Source organism: Archocentrus centrarchus, chromosome 5, assembly GCF_007364275.1.
Source record: "Archocentrus centrarchus isolate MPI-CPG fArcCen1 chromosome 5, fArcCen1, whole genome shotgun sequence".
Lineage (NCBI taxonomy): Eukaryota > Metazoa > Chordata > Actinopteri > Cichliformes > Cichlidae > Archocentrus > Archocentrus centrarchus.
Genome location: NC_044350.1, coordinates 9,888,488 through 9,907,830, shown reverse-complemented (window position 1 = coordinate 9,907,830; position 19,343 = coordinate 9,888,488). Strand labels below are relative to the sequence as shown.

General features: G+C 42.8%; 1 non-coding gene across 1 annotated transcript; it reads right to left on the bottom strand.

Annotated features, from left to right (window-relative positions):
• Positions 1-16,735: 16,735 nt before the first annotated feature.
• On the bottom strand, positions 16,736-16,808 carry trnar-acg (transfer RNA arginine (anticodon ACG)). Its single transcript has one exon. It is a non-coding gene; the product is annotated as a tRNA-Arg (tRNA).
• Between the last annotated feature and the right edge of the window lie 2,535 nt (positions 16,809-19,343).

The window sequence follows — 19,343 nt, the reverse complement described above, 5'->3', positions numbered from 1 at the left end:
ATGGTCCTCATTCACCTTCAGTGAGAAATAAAGCTTCAAGGGGTAACAATTGAAATGTCACTGTGGAAGTGATATCCTAAAGCTGGGCCAAACTGAAAACAGCATCTTCTTGAGAAGATGCCCCCCCCCCCGCCAACATAGAATGGGATGACAGATGCCTGTGTCACTCATATATTAGACCGCCCACAGGACTGATTTGGTTCCTGTAGCAGTCCCATGGCCAACATCATACTGTGATTCTTCCACTTTGTGAGAAGACCTCTGTTGTCGCAACCCAGAATGAAAGAGAACATTTTTTTCTTTCCCTCGCTGGGTCATCTGACAATCCAATCTACCAGACTTCCAGTAACATAATATCCCCTCTTCTGATATGGGTCTCTCTACTACTCTTTTTCACCTCACTTGCTTTTCGCTCTGCCTCCTTTCTTCTCTTTTGCTCCTTGTTGTTGTGGCAGGGAGCTGCAGAGAGTGCTTAGGGTTGGCAGGGCAGGTGTCTGATTTTCATTAGAATTGCAAATAGCAGTGAGTGGATGCCCGATCAGATAAGAAAGAGAGGTGAGAACAGTGAGGAGAGGAGAGGAGAGGAGAGGAGAGGAGAGGAGAGGAGAGGAGGGTGTTTGAGTCTTTCTTTGTTTCCTTTTATTCCTGCTGGTACAGCCGAGGCTTATCTAACTCCTCACCACACCCAGGACACCCCCCACCCACCACCACCACCACCTCACTCATCCTTCCTCCTTCAATCCCCTCTTCCTCAGAAGTCCCATATTCACTTTATGACAAGTAAGAAGGCTTAGGAAAAAAAATTGAACAGGGTTCAATTTTAGTGAGTAAATTAAATTCATAATTACATTGTTCATATTATATTTTAAGGACTTGTCCTTGACCAGAAGTGTTCACTAATGATCTTTTTCTAACTGTGGTGTGGCTCCATCTCACTAATATTCCACACCTCATCATTGCTTTTTCCCGTGTAGTTCTGCTTCTTGCACTGATTATTTCAAAGGCATAATTAAATAGCAAACACACTACTTTGTTTTGTTAGCTATTAAGAATTTAGTGCATGGATTTCAAAGATGTTATGAGCCACTGGATGAATAACTCACACATGTTCATCAGCCAGACACACACACACACACACGCACGCACGCACGCACACACACACACACACACACACACACAGGTGTGTTAAACTGACTCACATTCATTCTCTTCAGACGTACTCTAATTTTAACCATACTACTTGACTAACACTAACATATACCTAATCTTAGCTCAACCTTAAAACATATATCACCTTAAAATGTCATGATTTCTCTCTCTCTCTCTCTCTCTCTCTCTCACACACACACACACACACACACACACACACACACACACACACACACACACACACACACACACACACACACACACACACACACACACACACACAGACTGAGACCAGCTGTGCCCAAAGCTGTCAAAGCCAACAGCTGGACTTTACAATTCTCCCCTCTCAGTGAAATATCACACCACATTTCTGGCACCAAAACTCAAATTAACAAAAGTGATTTGCTCTGAGTACCAAGTGGTGTGAAAATGTTCAGGCAGTAAGAAAATTCAATAACAAGCCAATATTTAAAAAGTCATATTTTTGCGCGTAATAGTCTCTGACACACACAACACCCTGCCGTCCCCACAGTGAGCAATCTACACGTTCCCCGAGGTGAAGTGTTGAAAATCATCAATTCCACTGGGCCCGTTGCCATGGTAAAGGCTTGCAGTGACAAGGATGGCTGGCTGCTGCTCTCCCAACATGCACCTGGGTGTGTTTGGGAAACGAAAGGACAGGCCGGAACGAAGGAGCAGCTATGTCAATAGCGCCAAAATGGGAAAAACAAACACAAGTGTGTTTCAGTTATTTTCCCCCCTGAATAGTTTTCCCTCTGCAAATCCCCCCCTCCAGTAAGCGGTCTGTGTAGCCAGATAAAAATATTTTCCTGCAGGTATTTCCATATTTTTTCTTTGCTTGTTCTGCATTTCTTTTAAAAATGGTAAATTATGCATCGTTTTGCTTGCTCTCTATGAGCAGGGGCTGCAGTGGCAGGCAGCGGCTACATAGGAGTTAAAAAGAAGCTCGGCGCCTCATGAGGCAGGGCAGCGCTGGCCTGCGTGGGCGAGCTGCCCCTGCGTTAAACTCTGCTCTGTCCTGGATCAAGTTTACAGTTCTGCTTGGTTTAATAAAGCGGATTCCCCCCACAGATAGACATGAACGGCTCAGGAGCACCTGGCCTTGCTCTGCTCCCAGCGGGCTCTGTGTTCTCACGATACTGTGCCGCTCCGCACCACCTGTTGGTCAGACCTCGAGCAGCAGATGTTTCAGCTACATTCCATCCCAAAAAGCATGACTATCGATTTGGAGGAAATCCCTGCCAGAGTCCATCATGTAGTTCACTTTGAGTTATGAAGCACCCTGCTCCAATTTGTCCTGCTCTTAAATGGCGGGAAGCAGGCATATGCTTCATGGAGCACTGGAAGCTGTTTCCTATTTGTTATCAGGCTTGAAGGAGACAGGCAGGTTAACACATGCACCGATGGACATGTGTATTTAAACGCTCATGCTGCAAACCATCTTTTTTTTTTTTTTTTACAGCTTTCCTTCAAAATCTGTTTCTGTCTCTTTCATATCAAAGAACAATTTACTGCTTTCTGCTGCCCACCATGGGATATTAATCATACTCTTTTGTCTCTTGCAATCAAAATACCTCTGTTCTATGAAAAGGTTATGTTTTTCCTACCACTGTGCTGGTACAAAATAGGGTTCAACATCACTATTTGTTGACAGTGTCTAAAAGAAGCTGATCTGACAGGCTAAACAAGTGGAGCAAATCGGCAGCGCAGTACAGTTATCGCTCACAAGAAGAGGTACCCAACTAGAGGGTGGGATGGGGGGAGTGGGGTGTGACCCAGGAGAAGTAAATGACAGAATGAGTGAAGAGAATAAAGAGGGCATTTGACAGAAGTGGCGGCCAAGTGAAGCATGAGGTGGGAAAGTGAGTGAGTGGCAGAAACAAACCAAAGAAATGTGAGAGCAGTTATGGAGACACAACAGGACAGAAAGGAAAGAAAGGCTTGATACTTCTAAAAGACAAAAATGGTGAGAGGCCCCCACACACACACACACACACACACACATACACACACACGCACATACACACACACACACAGACACACACACACACACACACACACACACACAAACACACACACACACACACACACACACAAACAAACCACCTCCTGCCTTAAACTCCCTCTTTTTTGCCATTACTGGTAATGGCCTAAACAGGGCTCTCAGAGAAGAGCCCGTGCAGCTGCAAGCCCTAAAGTACTAGTACACAATTACAGGCTTTGGTTGCCTTGGCAATATGTTGCTTTCTTCCAAGCCATGGCACTCACCGCCGCAATGCTCAATAATGTGAACAAAGGCACGGAAAGGACAAAACAATAGACCTTTGGCCATTGCCTTTCTTTGTCCTCCTTTTCCCAAAAATGACGCATCCCACCCCCCATTGCTGGCTTCAAACGTCCCAGTTACAAAAACATGACTGAATGTTCTGTGCGTCTGAGATCCGTAGACTCAGGGTTACAGAGCCTTCGTGCAGGGGCCAAGGGCTAATCAAACTTTTTCTCCTATTATTAGCGGAGCAGGAGAAGGACCTGGCATGGGCGTGTGACATGTCCCTTGGACCAGCGTGCTATGTGTGGATGTTTGTGGGTAAGCTTGTGTGAGTGTGTGTGTGTGTGTGTGTCCTCTGGATACAAACCCCATCTGTTTGGTAGCTGGACACAGTCTGGGAAAGTGTGTGCAGGCGAAGAATTCACACACAGCACAAAGGTCCAATTATGAGCCCCCACTCGGAGAAGGAGAAGGGGAAGGGGGGGTGAACAAGGGGATAATAGGGGCTTGTCCATCTCGGAAGGGGGTATGATGGTTTCCTTGCCTCTCACCTCGCCCTCCTCTCCACTCCTTGCCCCACCACAAACAAATATGTGTCAACAAAGAGCACGGAGGAAATTCCTGTGGAGAAAAACAGGTCCACTATTTTAGCATTTTGTGCTATAAAAGAAGAGGTACCTTATGATTTTTTTTTAAAAAAAGACAAGCGTTTAGCAGGTTTACAAAAGGAATAAATCAGAAATCTTTCGCAAATTTGATAGAAATAGCTTTGCTTCTTTATTCACAGCACATTATGCTACCACTTTCACACTCATGTTCATCTGAGTAATCTGTCGCCTGTCTCGCCTGAGGTGGGTTTAATCTCTGGAGTGTTGGGCTTCTGGCGTCCATACAGCTTCACCTCCAGTCTGTCTTTACTGTACTAACACTGATTAGATTAGCCTGTATTGGGAGAAAGTGATAGCTACCCCGTTAGAGTCACCTTTCAAGTCCCAACGGTGGCTCAGCCAGTGCCAGCGCAACTTTGTTTCCTTATCTTCAACTTAAGTAATACACTTTTGGCAAACTGCCATTTGATTTTGGATCACAATGCGACCGTTTTATCTCAACAAAATGTCGGGCAACTCCACGCTTTCCTGTGACGGCACTCTACCATGGGAGTCGTAAGTCTAGACAGCCTTTGATCTTACACGTCTCGTTTGAAGTGGCGGGGACAACGTGTAAATTCCCTTAACGGGCTATCAGTGGAAAACTGTGAGCACGAGTACAAATCTCTGCACTTGTGGTTTGCCTCTAGGTTGGAACAGCGTAAACAGCCAGAGGAACATGACCAAGTTAAGAATTATGAAGGCCAAACTGTGGATATGTCACAAAGCCCTAGCCGCAGTTAAAGTGCGCTTACTGTTAACAGAGAAGGAAGAAATTCTGCATTGATAACTGATTGTGAAAAGGCATGAAAAATGTTTTTGTTGTGAGCAGGTGGCCTACATTGTCTAAGAATAGATTAGCTGACATCAAACACCAACTGAACAAATAAAGGAGTGGCCAGATCATTATTTAACTGAATAAAAATCCCTTTTAAAGCACATGTGTACGTGTTTTGGATCAGCTGTACGATCACTATAAAGTTCACTGTGTCCCAGAAGGAGCTACATTTAGCATCTCAGTATCGTGCATGCTACTCTTAGAAATATGCAATCATGCATCCTAAGTTATGCGAGGCACGAAGTAGCACATGTCATGTATGCATGTATGCATACACACATATATAAAGGATGGAATTAGCAAATATACAGTACAATGAATGTGTGTATTTGTGTCTGTGTTTGTGTGCGTGCATCTGACACTCAAGGACCAGCAGCTGGTGAACCGCTTTCACACACCAGGTGCAACCTGTAGCTCTAGGCACTGTGTCAGCACATAGCATGGCAATATGACACAAACACACACAGATACACGCAAACATTCTCCATACATGAAAACAGGTTTAAAAATGAACTGCAAAATTCGCATCACAGCGTTCATTTCTATCTGATAGGCTTGAGGGCCCGGGGAGCTTTCCAGACAGAGGGAGAGCGATTGTATGTGAGCTTCATGTCATGTAGTCCCTGCAGTGTTCATGACTAATGCGATCAGGACACACAAGTGGTAAAGGCAGGCAATAAAAGGCATTTGGTTGCCATCTGCCTATGTGGCCTCAGTGTCAAACAGTTGGCTGTCAGGCTCATGCCATAGACACACAACCAGGATAACCATTAGTCCATAAACAGGCGCCCTTCTATAGACAAATGGTTTGGGATTTCTATGGTCATGTCTGTGGTGAGATAATGACTGTGAAGCTATGATGTACAGCTGTTCATGTGAAATACAGGCTAAATGGAACCTGACTCAAGATTTTTTTTTTTTTTTTAAAGAGACGAGTTTGTTTATGTGTCAAAAAATATCTGGGTTACTTACAGAGGATCATGTAGGATAATGTGATGTGATTTTTAGCACAGGGCTTTTTCTTGGATTATAATTATGCTTTTTTTTTTTAATAATATCTGGTATTTATTTCCCCATATATCAGCATAACAATCCTGCAACAGGCAGCAACAAGTGCCGGATTTCCACTTGCCTCCTTCTTCACAGTAAAACCAAGAAGGTGGAAAACAGCACTGAAGCAGGTTTAAATTTTCACTCACTACTCAGTCACTAATGCTTGTATGAATTATCCAGGTATTGGTGCAAAAATATTTTCTTTTAGATTAATCTCAGGTCAGGTCCCAACAGCTTAAGCTAGTTTAAATTGTGTGGCTATCCTGTTTGGGCCCCACAAGTTGCAGCTTGCAGCCATTCCATCCATAACTGAAGTCAGCATTTGGATACATTTCATTTTTGATCTAATATTCATGCTGTTTATTTTGGAGTCCCAAACTTTAAGCCTGTTTGTACTTTTAAGAAACTTTCAGTCGTTGTGTTTACTGGTGTGGTATAGTGCACTTTTTATATTCCTCAGAAGTGTATTCTCTGTTCTTTACCTCTATTTGACCATCCATTATTTGCTTCTGGACAAGGCATCAGCTTCTCTCAATTACTGGTTAACAGTAAGCACTTTATTGGAGCTTGATAATCTGCAAAATTAATCTTTTTCTTATGAGGAAAACAGAGCGGGCGATAGGAGAGGCGCACTGACAGACATGCTGAGGACACAGACACCGCCAGCTCCCACAGCTAGCCTTCTCAACAGCAGACTTCCCGGTCGTCTCCGGCTTCACATAAGCCAGTCGTGGGGATTTAGAGGTTATTACTTTGTGTTCCCTTCTTTGTCTGAGGGGTCATCTTTCTGAGTTGAGCTGAGCTCAGGAGGGAGCACAAGAGAAATGCATTGTAACTGTAACGCAGCACTGATGTTAAACACACAATCCTGAACGCTCATCTGTGCTGATGGACGTAATCTTTGATGACATATGTGGGAGTGTGCGGGGTTGCCTTATATTTGTCAGTAAGAAGGCAAAGGATGAGAGGAAGACTGGTGAAGGAGCTCGTGAGGAGGCCAGCTCCCTCATGGAGCAGTCCTGATTGTGAGGCCCAGAGCGTCTGAGCACCAAAGGTCATGGGTGACACCTGTTTCCCGTCTCATCGCCCAACATCAAGTTGAGTCTGAGAGGGGTGGCCGGGGGGGTCTCAACCTCCACCACAGTGAAGCACAAAACCTCCTGTGATTGTTTCCTGCCTTCTTATGGAAGAAGAAAAAAAAATCACTGAAAGGTTGAAACAGCCAATTTTGTGTGTGTGTGTGTGTGTGTGTGTGTGTGTGTGTGTGTGTGTGTGTGTGTGTGTGTGTGTGTGTGTGTGTGTGTGTGTGTGTGTGTGTGAATGTTCATTCTGAGGTGAAAGAAGACGCAGGCAAGAAAAAGGAGTCACTTTGCTTTAAAGCCTTGTTTGAATGTCAAGCTGGGCACAAACTTGAACCCCTGACCCAAACAGTTACTCCTCTATCACATCATACTTAGAAGATGAGAGTGCTGTAACTGCTGCCTATTGTGTTCATGATTGCACATGCAAATATTACAGAGAGAGCTTGCCCTCTTGTGGAGAAAGATAGCACTTTATTTTATGTCTGATAAGTCTGCTGTATCCTAAATCTAACACTGGACCACTCTCTCATTCAGCATTGTAAAAAAAGAAAAAATATATCAAATATAAATAGACATAAAATTCAGTTCTACAGATTCATACAGTGCAGGTCTTTAAACAGGATTGTGTTGGGGATGAGCTCTCCAAAATCACAAAATCATCTGATTCCAGTCTCTTTATTTGCTGTCTGTTTCCCAGTTGACTTCACCGCAGCTGAAGCATGAAACGGCTCCATGTTTAGACCTGGTCTGGCCTAAGGACTCAACTGTGCGTACAGCTGTATCCTGATCGAGAAGGTTCAAACCCAGCTGGTTCATCTCGCTCCACCTCCTCTTCCATTTCTCTTCTCTCCTTTTCTCTGTTTTTCTTTTCTCTCCATCCACATGCCAAAGCACTTAGAACTCAGGAGTTTAACAGGCTTTCTTGCACTTGCTTGCCCCACTGCCGAGCGACTGATTCTCAAGCCAGATGTATGCAGAGCTTGCTGAAAGAACAGCTGAACTAACTCTTTCATGACTTACAAAGAATTGCAGATTTCAATATGACTAACCTTAATGCTTTTTCTGTGGGCACCAAGACGTCTCCGGGATGTGACCTCTGGGATAGGCTCCAGATCGCCCAACTGCGATCCTGAATTGGATACATTGAATAAAAATGGATAGAAAAATATCTTATTCCTTAACTGATTGTGTATGAACAGGAAACACTGTTAATCAGTATGTATGGATCTAAAATGTAGCTTTCTGGTCTTGTAATCAGGCTTTGAGGTAACAGACAGCAGATGGCATCCACGTGCCAGTGCAGTGTATTTTCAGCTGTGCTCAGATCAGCTGATGCTGTGTTCTGGTTTCTCTTAAAAGGACATTATAGGGACTGAATGTATAACTAATTGTGACCTCTGCCTCCCCTCTGTTGGATTTAAACCGAAACTCTAATCATGATGATATGATAATTAGCACGAGAGCGATTCAGAGCAATGTCAGTGAAAAAGGAACATTTTGGGGGCTGACGCTGCACTTCTAACTCATTCCGGGGAGTTTATCCTGGAGTGTACTCAACAAAAGCAGACAGTCATAAAAGGGTCAGTATTTTCAGACTTACATCAATAATCCAAAATGACAGTCTCCTTTTTTCTAATCTTGACACAGTAATGACTACAATGACAGCTTCTTCACTTCTCCACCCATTGTATCCAGGTGTTGTCATGGGAGCATGGCGTAAATAGGAACTGACAGCTGTCTGAGTCTAGTGGAATTATTCAGCCAATCTGGCGACCCCGCCTCCTGGACAGATGGAGAGGTTGGCAAGATAGTGATCGCATTTAGCAACGTCACACATCACTCTGGATTTGTCATCAGCCAAACTAATTCTCATCATTTTTCTCTCCATGGAGGTGGATTGGCAGCATTTCTAGACAATGAGAACCTAGAGAAACGAAGACATAGACACAGATTCAACTGAAGACCATCTGAAGATCAGCAACTGATGCATTAATCCAGCAACAAAAAGCTGCTTATGATGTAAACTCCTGGGCATTAGAATTAGCATTAAGTACTGTTCCAAGGGAGCTTCCTCCTACTTTTCTGATCCATACGTCATGTGTCCTGCAGTCAAAAACACTACACAGGAAATTCTCTGGAAAAGCCTCACCCTGGACTGTTAGAAGATTACTTCAAAGCAGAAGCAGCACTCACTAAATTTGGCTCATCAGAGGAACTTATCGATTTGGCCACCAGAGGCCTCATTTGTCTCCCACGTGGTGAAGTCTCAGATGACAGAGTGCTTGCATTTTAGCCCTTGCGAGTGGCAGCCAACCTTAGACAGAGAGACGGAGTATTAATCAGGCCTCACTCTCTGCGCCGCCACCACTCGCTCACCCTCGCCTCTCTGGACGCTCCAACAGAATGGGCATCTGTTGCCAGCACTGGAAATGAGCCTTGAAAGTGTAATTAATGAGTGCAATGGTGAGATAATTATAGAGAACAAAATTATCGATCAGGCCAGAAAACTCCTGAGTCTTAAAAATGTCTGACCTGGAAAGTCTTACCTCATGCTGGTGTCAGAAAATATGGAGAATGAGGTAATGTAATACAGTAGATTCTATTTGGTCTTTTTTTCATCCCTCCTGATGGATTATTAAAATGCATAAAAATGTGTCAGTCGTGCAAAGGTCTTGAACTTTGACCTGTTTAGGCTCATTAGGGATGGATATCTATGACTGCTCTTTCATTAAGGGGGGGAAATACCATTATTACATCAAGGAAAGGATAAAACTGATGCCAAGCACAGCGCAGTGAAAACAGAAGAGACCTTAAAACAGCACGAACAGGAGGAGCCGGACTGAAGGGGGGCTGCAAAGCAGCTTGCAGAGGCAGCAGCAGTGGGGTGCACAGAAAGGTATCAGCTGATGTGTGCTGGTATTTTGGTCAGCTGTGTCTGTGTTCTGTCTGCTCTTACACTAGCCCAAGTTTCTTCAGATAATGCAGTGAGGATATCATAAAACACGATGCCCTGATCAGGGCTTACACTGACAGTACACACAGAGCTGGAATTCAACACAGGCATAAGACACCATTAAATAAGATATTGTGTCATTTTTTTAAAACATTGTTCTAAGCTGATTCTGATTAACTGTCATTTTAAGGTCACAGTCTTGAGCATTTTTACTAAATATAAAAGTACATTATTTCCATTTTAAAGGTGCTCCACACCTCTGCTTCACTGCGCTTCAGAGGACGTGCTCTTTACTGCATTTATCTGATGGCTTTAGTTACTAATTGCTTTACAAAATATGATGTTCGCATACACAATGAATGACAAACATGAAAATTTGTGATTCTTTGTTGTAGATTAAAACTGGGCAGACTTTAGTCGAGGATAAAAATAAACTATGGTTCCGGTGCTTTAACGAGAAAATGCTGCTAATCCATCAGCAATGATAATGATAGATTATTAATGTATATATTATGGCATGTTGTGTAATAGTACATGTTATAGGGAATTTTTTTTGTGCATACTTGTATATTTTCTGATTACAACAGTAAACTTTTGCTTGATTATTTTCATAGTGTAGTATTAATAAATCATTAGTGAGTACCCCTGTGCATTAACCTGTGTTGTGTATGTGGACATAGTTTTTTTAAGATTTCTTCTTGGCATTTTGTCAGGATATGTGATGACAAACAGAATCTAAAATTCTCATTCTGTGGAAAACAATACATCTTAAGCCCTTCAGTCACCGCATACATCATGTGTACATCACTTTCTATAGATATATACTGTACTGTTATACTCATTTTTTTGACATCTCCTAACTAAGATTATGTGGGCAGAAGGTCAATTTTTTTTTTTCCATTAAAAATTCCTGCATCATGACCGACGGGGTTATATTTCAGGCAAAGCTAAAGTGAAACTGAGTTAGTGAAGTTTATATATTTAAAAATGAATCTTTTTTAAAGAAAAAGTATTGATCTTTTTTTTTTTTTCTGGCCAGTGTGTCATTGCAGAGGTGCAGGGGAGGAGCAACGTGAGAAAAACCTGTAACACAGTAACGCAACACATTTTGAGGATATTCATTTAAAGAGTCAAAGTTGATATGAGTAACTGTCATAAATTAACCAAGCAAAACACCGTCTTCAGCGTTATTATAAAAGCCTTTGCGATGCATTACGACTGCACTTTAAAGTGAGAGCAAAAATGTAACTGAAATATTGATTACAGGACTGAGAGGAAAGATGATGATATTGCCTGAAATGAGATCAAATGATTGCCTGACATAGTGCTGCAGACCTGTTAAATAGTGTATGCTGAACATGGGATGAGGTATGTATGTCAGTTTCTCCCTCCTTTCCTTTCCTTTAATTTCCTTTCCTTTCCTTTCCTTTCCTTTCCTTTCCTTTCCTTTCCTTTCCTTTCCTTTCCTTTCCTTTCCTTTCCTTTCCTTTCCTTTCCTTTCCTTTCCTTTCCTCCTTCAACTGTGCTGTGCAGCTAATGAGGCTGCAAGCCGATGGCCAGACGAAAGATGGAAAGTGGGAGTGACAGATTTATTTTTGGTCTTCTGAAATAACAGCAAGCATGAAAAATGACATGCCAGCTTGAATAATTAAAGCACTTCAGAGCTCCACTGATCAACCTGTCCACAGATCAATAGACAACATTCAGACGGAGCGTGCCATATGCTCTAAAGTAGCCTGCGCCACCACACACCTGCGAGACTGTGTGTAGTATGAAATGCTTTAAAGATGAACAGCTTTCTCTTTTAAAAAAAGAGAGGAGAGCGACTGACTTGCAGAGCGTAATCTTGTTTGACCAGCTGAGGTTATGAATTTTTTGATCTAAACACAACATCACGTATAATAATAATTCTGTAATGCCTGGCCTATCCTGTTCACTCACGGGCTAATACGAAATAACCTCTCACTGTCTTTGCTCTTTTCTTAGGGCTCAATTTTTCATTCTATTTCTGTGCATTGAACATCAAATGCTTTGCAGGGCCCTTGTGTGGGATTAGAGGGCTTGTTCCTTCCTAATAGGCCCTTGACCTTCGCAGCTCCCTGACAGGGCTCTGGCATTACCCCTTTGCAGAAACGTCCGCTGCCAGGGCTCCCATGATGCAAATTTTATGTCACAACATCAAACGGCACGCTGATCAAAGGTCAGCCCTCCTTTGTGTAGGTGTTTGATATCAAAATTTCTATTTCATCTCCAGCTGTCAAGGGCTGTTAGAGCTGAAGAGCAAAGGATGGAGGGAGGGAACGTATACCAGAAGATGAGAAAGAGCCCCCCCCTAAAGAAACGTGACAAACTTATCTTGAAAAATAGGCAACAAAGCCCGCTGGAACTTCTGATTGTACACTTACACGCACGCGCTTGAATTTCTCCTGCATAGTTTTAGCTTTTCTGATTCTTCTCTGCAGATTTTTAAGCACAGGCTGGGTAATCAAAAGCTACATCTGATAAAGTCTTTATTTCTGGGTAGTTCCACTGCTTTGATTGTGTTTCTATTTCCTCACGCGTTCCTCATAAGCCCCTGAAAATTGTCAAGGAAAGGGAAGAAGGAAGTTGGAATCGATGCATCATTCCGATTAATTAAGGGCATGATTTGCCGAGGCGTCTCAGAAATAAACCAATCTGAATGTGGAATTAGGATTCAGGGGAGAACAGTTGGGCTGTGCGGCATCCAGATCTGTGACATTATGCATGAAATTATGGTTAAGAAAGACGCCATCTCTCCCAGTCGTGATGATACACTCCTGTGGTATTCACTGCAAGTGTCTCTGTAGATGGATGCACTTTATATATTTTCATCCACACTAATAATAATAAAAAAAAGGTCATACATTGCACACTGATGTCACCATTACAAACACAGCACCAAATAAAAGCCCTTCAGCCATCTTCATTTGTAATCTCTCACACAGACCGGCAGGCCACTCAATAAGCCACACTCCTCAGTGAATTAGCCGGGATAAATTAAATCCCATCCACACAAGCCATTGGTGGGACTTCGGGGACCGGCACAATGCACAGCATCACCTCATCCCATAAAAATAAAACACCTGAAAGCAAATGTGATGAATAAATCTCACACTGGAGGTGGAGTATTCCCATCTAAGGCCACAGTGGCGGAATTGCACACATTAGGAACGCGAGTATGGACCAGCGGCAGAGCAGAGGGAGAGAGGGCACAGATCGGCTTTGGCTCGTTTAGGTTAACCTCGCTGCTGTTTCCAAAGCTTCATTATTTTGGCTCATCTGGTGTTAATCTGTAGTTTGCTATTCTCATGCTGTTGCATCAGTGATATTTAGGGTTTTTTTTTTTTCTCTTGTAGCATAAAGACAGGTAAGACAAAACAGTGTGGTTGGCGCAGGGGTAATATTTAAAGGTTAATTAGATGCTTTGAGATTTTGATAGACATCAGAGAAAAAAAAGCTTAAACGCAGCTCTTTTTGTGTGTGTGTGCTGTATTGCTGTTTCTCAGTGATAGATGGCAATGTTGCTCTTCCATAAAAACGGACTGCGGCTGAAGCTTTGGATATTATCTTTGAACGTGTACTCAGTAATCGCTCAATTTAAGCCTTCTGGAAAGCATTTTTGGCAAACACCTTGATACAGATGCACTAATTCAGGAACCACTCGATGTTATGAAGCTAAGGATCGTGTGATAGGAGGCCTTTTTGTCTGGGTGGGGAGAAACACTAACATATAATAATGTGTTTGAATTTTACACTTGAGCAGCATGTGTGAAGCACCAGATTGTTCTTCAGTTCTTTGACTAAATGTACCTTTTCTTGCCTTTTCTCATATTTTTCCATAAAATTTCTGAACTTTTCAGACTTAAAAAAAGTTTCATCCTTCATTTCTTCTTACAACTGCTTTTATCTATAATCTGCTGTAATGCCAATTTATATTTTATGTTATATCTACACCTTATTCCATTAATGCATAAATCACTGTGCGTGGATTATTACTAAGTGGTTGAGATGCAGGTCGGATTAAAGCCCAGGCTTCAGCTAAACTCCCAAAGTGATTGAAATTCATGCTGGAAATCAAAGATTTTGTAATTCGTGGTTTTAAAAAACTGAATAAAAAGTGACTTAAAAAAAAAAGATTAAATATGAGAGGGGACCCCCTCAAACAGATTGCCATGCAGAAGATGAATCGTAGCTGCAGAGATAGATTAGCTGTAATTACTCTAACCTGATACAAATGGGGGGGGGGGTTATCTCCCAATTCATGAATGAATTGGCTTTGTTTTTAATGGAGAGTCTCCTTGTAGCTTTGTGCAGGTACATTAATTGCCTGACAAGCCCAACCCTTGCCTTGTTCATGGAAAAGCATGAGGGGCATAAAAGGAGCATAGCTGCCTTTCTTTTATTTTTTCTTTCAGTTTTTTTTCCCCAAGCCTCCCCACCTGCAGAGAGACAGGGAGATAGCGAGAAAGAGGGAAGGGGGTGGAACAGAATTAAAATGAAGCTGGAAAAGTTGGGACATGATGGGCAGAGAAAATGGGAGAAATGGGCTGACAGAAACACGGTTCCAAAATGAAAAAAAAAAAAATAACAAGAGAGAAGAGGGCAAGTGAACAATGAGATGAGTGAAACCAGTGTGAAGAAGTAAAAAGAGAGAGACACTGCTTCCACAGGCTGTTCAGGTGCTCCTTCTCTGCCAATCCATTAAAGAGAGCTTCTTCTGGAGTTGAACACTAACTACAGCAGGCCTTTCAGACATGTTCCCTACAGGGCAGGAGGAATGCAAAACATTTTCCCCATCTGCATCGACTGTCGTGCTTCCCTCTATTATCATCCACCCTGGATCCATGCAACAGAACGAATGAGTGTAGTTTGCTATCAGCCACAACCTGTGGACTGCAATCCAGACCAGAGGTAATAAACTATGACATTTCCAGTCTTATTATGGCTGCGCTTCAGCTCCACCACTCCTTGGTCTGTGCTCTATCTCAGCACCTCAGGTCAGTAACTTTGACTCGCTAACCACTCTCATTAGTATTCCAGAAAGCTCCATGGCAGACATCCAGTTTCTATGCAGAGAAAACAAAGGCTGGTGGTGTAGTTGTACTAAGGGATCCAGGTTCTTCCATGCTGCTGGGATATGACCATGGCAGGGCTGCGTGGAGTGACTGATTTTTTTTTTTTTTTTTTGTAGCAATACAAGAGTTAGTTTCCAAAAGAAAGTAGAAGAATACATTGATTTTTACAGTAGCTATGTTAGTCTATGTTATGTCTAATCACATTTTACAAGTTGCAGTTTGAACATTTAAATGCCGCTTATAAATTAATGGCTCAATAATTGTAGTCTTACATCACTCTGCATAAGAAGCATTTTTATGTTTGATCATTTAATCTCACTTTGCCTTCTGCTTTTGTCTCCAAACTGCTCAACCTGATCTGTCCCTCTGATGCGCTCATTTCCAATCCCGTCCATCCTGGTCACTCTCACCAAAAATCTTCAACTCTTCCACATCCAGCTCTGCCTCCTGTCTTTTTCTCAGTGCCACCATTTAGGTCTCACTACCATCTCGGAAAGCTTCCCTTTCACTCTTGCTGCTGTCCCCCTGTCACAAACCACCCCTGACACTTGCCTCCATCTTTTTCACCCTGCCTGCACTCTCTTCTTCACCTCTCCTGAGCACTGTCCGTTACTTTGGATGGTTGACCCCAGGTATTTAAACTCATTCACCTTCACTACCTCTGCTCCCTGCAGCTTCACTGTTACACTTGTCTCCCTCTCATTCACACATGTATTCTATCTTGCACCTACTAACTTTTTCTCCAGAGCATACCTCCATCTCTCCAGGCTCTCCTCCACCTGCTCCTTACTCTTACTACAGATCAGTGTCGTCCGAAAACATCATCAGACCTCGTGTCAACCTGTCCACTGCAAACAAGAAGAGGCTCAGAGCCGATCCCTGATGCAATCCCACCCCCACTTTGAACCCATCTGTCACTCCTACCACACACCTCACCACTGTCTCGCTGTCCTGCACCACACATGTCCCCACACACTTCTCTGCCACTCTCGACTTCCTCATGCAGTACCATAGTTCCTCTCTTGGCATCCAATCAGATGCTTTTTTGAGATCCACAAAGACACAGTGCAGCTCCTTCTGACCTTCTCTCTACTTCTCCACCAACAATCTCATCAGCTTTATCCCTTCATAGTTACTACAGTTCTGCTCATCACCCTTTTTCCTGAAAATCAGTACCATTGCACTTCTGCATTCCTCAGGCATCCTCTCACTCTCCAAGATTGAGAATCTCCAAGATGTCTCTCTTGTAGAAATCTACGTGTGTCATCTGGACCAACTGCCTTCCCACTCTTCATTGGTGCACTTACTTCCTCGTTGATCTACTATCGTTCTTCCATCCATCATCTTCTCTTCCCTCATTAGTGCATTTCCATCTCTATCCTTAATCACTCTAATCTGCTGCACATTCTTTCCAGCTCATTCTCTGTGCCTAGCCAATCGATACAATCAATTCCTTTTCTCCTTTCTTAGTATCCAGACTCACATATAATTCACTATAAGCCTTTTCCTTTGCCACACACCTAGCCTCTTGCTTTTTCTCATCTCCCTGATTATTCCACCTCCTTTCTGCCAAAATTTCCCTTCAAATGCTTTCCTGTCCTTCCTCCATTAAATCAAAAGTGCATCTCGAGCCAGCCAGGAGTCGAACCTAGAATCTTCTGATCCGTAGTCAGACGCGTTATCCATTGCGCCACTGGCCCATTTGCTGTGAATCCTATGCATGCTCTCATTTTTAGAGGTCACATGAGAGTTCACTTGTAGCCTCTGGTTTGATCTCTTTTCTTTTCTTAAGTTACATATTTACAGTATTTTTCCTCAAGGTAAGGGCTTGCAAAATGCTATCCTTTGACTAAAAATGTTCTTTTCGCACCTAAAGCTTTCTATTTTTTTTGTCAGTGTGCAACCACTTTTCATATGAAGTGAACAAAAAGAATAATCTTATTCTGTAAGTAAAAGGATCCGAATATGTATTAATCTGCAAATAAATTGTGTGTTGGGAAATGAAACAAAGCACTGAGCGCCAAGAAGCCACTAAAAGCTGTGTAAGCCTGGACTAATGCTAACAAAGTATCATGTATGCCACATGCACATCAGACAGTAAGGAGGACTGGCTTAATTCAAAACAACACAGGCATATAACACTTCAGTGGCTCAGATTTAAGTTTTGTTAACACTGCCTCACAATAAAATGGGTTCGAACCTGGGCCGGTTTGTGTGCAGCTGGTTCCTCCCACCGTTGGTACCAGGCTAGGTTAATAATCCTCTTCCAAGTTATACAGCCTCATACTTAGGATGTGCTAAATTCATAGCGTGAGTTTCCTTTAATGGATCAATAAAGATATCATTCTCTTCCTCATTATTTGTATACCAAACAGACCCTAAAACATCATGTTATGAAACAAAGACCCGAGTGTGGAGTTTTTTAAAAAAAAAATCTTTTTATAGCCCGAAATAAAAGAAACTCATCACTGCAAGTTCTATGAGATGACATGAATTAGTCGTTAAAATATTGCCATATGGTTGCCTGTGATGGCATGGTTTAATAAATACAACCAAGCACTGGCAGATATGTGTATTCTTTGGTTTTATGTTGTACATAAAACACAGAGGAGAAGAGAAATGAACGAACACACAGATGGTAAACAAACTGTTTGCGATAATATACAGAGCAGGGACATAACTGTGATTTATTCAAAAGCATAAAAACATGTGTTCCTTTTAAATACTCTATGTCCTAAAAAGAATGCTGGCTAACACCAGACTTATTTATATTTTAAAAAATTGCTTTTGGAAATAGCTCCTAGTTAAACAACCTTGCCCCTGCAGTTTAAAAAGCACTATTATGCCTCAGTGACTTGGCCTGCAGTCATGGGATTAAAAGAGATAAGCACTGGTGAATATTCCATTGCTTAGAATAGAGGTCTCCCATTTATCACCCAGTGAGACCAGTGAATAATACATGGGCTTGTCCAGCCCATGCACAGTAAAACAAGGGCACTTGTGGTAAAAAAGTATTGCCCTTGTCTTACCAGTTAGGCCTCCCTGAGGCTCATTCCGACAGGTCTATTTGGAACAGTCTTGTTTGACCTCTCCCTATGTCTTCCCTCGGAGCTATGCATGTAGCCGATCAATCACTTGATAATACACACACCACTCTGTTCATTTCTATGCATGTACGTGCATACTCCTTTTTTTTTTTTCTGTCACTGGCTTTTGTGTGACCAGCACATTCAGGCTGTATTGGATCGGTTTCTGCAGCTTTGAAACATGAAACAGTGATGTTGGTATGCATGTAAGACAATATCAATAAAGCCTCACATCACTGCTTCGCCATGCATGGTCTTCCTCAGCGGCGTGGCATTGATCACACTAGAATGACTCTGATTGCAGTGCGCTCCTCAGTGAGGAGATGGGAGTCATGAATCCAAATGTTTCAGCAGGTGTCTGCATGTAACGTTGCGCCCAGCTGAGGTCTTTTTTCCGCATGGGTTGGAGTGGCATACGCACAGGTTCGAGTATTCACTGATCTTCAAATGGGGTGGGGGCAGGGGAGACGAAGGAGAAGCCCCTAACCATTGGGGAATACACAACAACACAGCCACCACTGGGGATCTGGTTTCACATTGTGTGGAAAACCTTCTCATAGACTGGTGCAGCAGGTACTGGTGAGATGATTAAGTGCTAAAGTTGCATTTTCTCCTCTGAGCAGGCAGCCTCGAGGCCAGAGAGGCTGCATGATTGCCTCTGTGTGCTACATTATATTGACATGATGGAGAATACTCTCCTGGGGCCTGAAATAATGTAAAAGGAAAGTGGGAGAGAGGGGGGGGAAGCCCATCCCAGCCTTTTCTGCTGGGACCTAAGAATTTTCTCCATGCAGTTGGCTTTGCTGATGGATCTTCCCATGCCACTGCCTTAATGCTGATGACAGACAGAGTATTCACACATGGGCGCATGGCGGCACACACCAGGGAGCCCCCTAATCTGATACTGCTCATAGACCTTCCTACTGGGTGACTAGAGCCTCCAGGCCACTCAGGCTCTGCCTAATTCATAGACCGAGTGCAACCATGCTGTGGACTCACAGTCTGTGAAGAAGATCACAGGAGGGCGATTTAGAAGGAGAAAAAAGAGGCTAGTCAAATTGAACGAAATGTGGAGTGCATGTTTTTTTCCCTTAACTAATTAGCAGGAGGCTAAAAAAAGCCAAATTTTATAAAACCAAATCCATCAGC